The sequence below is a fragment of the Hibiscus syriacus genome, unplaced genomic scaffold (genome assembly GCF_006381635.1).
Source record: "Hibiscus syriacus cultivar Baekdansim isolate YM2019G1 unplaced genomic scaffold, ASM638163v2 tig00110546_pilon, whole genome shotgun sequence".
Taxonomy (NCBI): domain Eukaryota; kingdom Viridiplantae; phylum Streptophyta; class Magnoliopsida; order Malvales; family Malvaceae; genus Hibiscus; species Hibiscus syriacus.
In genome coordinates this window covers 472,385-474,474 of record NW_024062773.1, presented here as the reverse complement: position 1 = coordinate 474,474, position 2,090 = coordinate 472,385, and the positions used below count along the sequence as shown (strand labels likewise).

The window sequence follows — 2,090 nt, the reverse complement described above, 5'->3', positions numbered from 1 at the left end:
ATCGCGTTGCGAATTAACGATCGCATTGCGATTTTGTTGGTCATTTTGGTAAATCCGAAAAAAGTTGGTTAAAATCGTATATTATATGGGATTTTTGGTCACTGAGGTTATTTTCTCTAATATAGTTCAACAAAGATGGGATATTTCCAATCCATGCATCATGCTCATCAGCACAGTGGTAGTTGTTTTCCTAATGAGATTTTCCATCGTTTATATCTGCTTGCCAGTATCCCAATACGGTCTCATTGGGTGATAAATTAGAATACATTTGAATCTGGACAAACCCAGATACATCGGCTATCCAAATACTAGTTATATATTCCCCATTTAGGGTTTGTTTCCCCTTGGGATGTAACCATGTATATATCCCCGTTTACATCAGGATTTATAGCCTGTCAGTCTCGTGCATGACCACTATCAAAGCTAGAATGAAGGCATAGTCCACCTCTGGATACACTTTTACCTGGAAACTCTCCTTGCCCTGCCAACTTCCCCATGTGTAATTATGCTTAACCTCTGCAATCAACGAATTGCCTTTCCAAACCTTGAACGAAAGCGAAGTTAAACTTCCAGTCACATGAAAATCTGGACTATCTTCCTTGTAGCTGCTTGCTAAGTAGACATCCAGATTCTTCTTGATCAGAATCGAGTCCGATCGTTGCACGCTGCACAGAAAATGGTTCGGTTCCAAGCTTTCCCGTTCATGGATTTGCCATTTCTTTTTCCAGGACAATGCCTGTTGATTTCCAAAACCTCGTATCAGATACATCAAAATGTATGACAATTTGAATAAATTAGAATATACCTTTTTGCGGAGAGTGATGACAGGCAAACCGGCAGGATCTTTCATGAGCCGCCGTCGATTTGGAGGAGGAAGTTCCCGGTAGTATCGAACACATCGTAGTGTGCGTTGGAAAATGATTCTACTCTTCTCTTCACGTTGAGCTGCATTATGTAAGGGACACAGAATTGTTCCCCGATGATCTTCACGGTCTGATCATCACTCGCCATTGATTTCGATGCTGGTGTTGTTCAGTAAACTGTATGAAAAACTCTTCCTGGAGAAGACAAAAGATGAAGCTCTTTGAGAATGGGAAACAGGGTTTTGGAAATTCCGTATATATTGCTCATTGGGTTTAGATTAAAGATTTTGATTATCCGAAAACAAAATTCTGGCAGTTTGTTGTTATGATGCACAATGGAACAACAGTTAGTTCTTAACCAAAAACATTTTGTTAAAACTTTATTTTCAAACACAACTGCTTCATTTTCATGTTTATGATTATACTTTATACCTTTTGTTAACAGCAACCATAATCTATGAATTTTCTACACTCTGTTGCAGCAGAATCTACCAGTTAAAACTTTCACGTGGGAATAAAATTTTATAATAGAATAAAGGACAAATGACTTTTTGGTCCTTGAACTTTTTGAGAAAAAGTTATTTTAGACCTTAATTTTTTTTCATAACTCTTAACCCTCAGATTTTTTAATATTTTTGATTCGCCACTGTCGGTGTTCCCTTATTATATAGCGGTTAATTTGATTCGTTGCATTAAACATTCATCTCATTTGTAAATAAAAAAATAGTCCATACTAATGATCAGAATAAGAAACAATAATACAAAAATATTTGTTTAAATGATGAAGATTCATTTTAAAAGTTGAAAGAGATCCCATCAGTTCATCAAGCTTTTCATGGCGTCTACATCTTTGGCCTACTAAGTTGTTGTCACTTTGAGTGCAAACCTTTCAAGCAGAAATCCCAGTCTCCCGCACCATTTGTTCCATCAAAAAAGTGGTGGTTGGGACACAAATCCTCTTTCTTTTAGAGTCCATGGTAAATAACACCACGACCACGACACGACACGACACGACACGACACGACCACGACCACGACCCGACACGGACGGCGGCGGCGGCGACGCGCGAGAGTCCCCTTGTTCTCTATCACTCAACAAAGAAGTGGGGAAAACCAAGCCTTAAATACCATTCCCAATAGTGTTTCCAATACTATGTGGGATTGAGCATTACCAACACTTGTTTCCAATACAATGTGATTATTCAGGAAACAATTAACAATCATGCAC

General features: G+C 38.4%; 1 pseudogene; it reads right to left on the bottom strand.

Moving 5' to 3' along the window:
- Positions 1-385: 385 nt before the first annotated feature.
- On the bottom strand, positions 386-1,011 carry LOC120130356 (annotated as a pseudogene).
- Between the last annotated feature and the right edge of the window lie 1,079 nt (positions 1,012-2,090).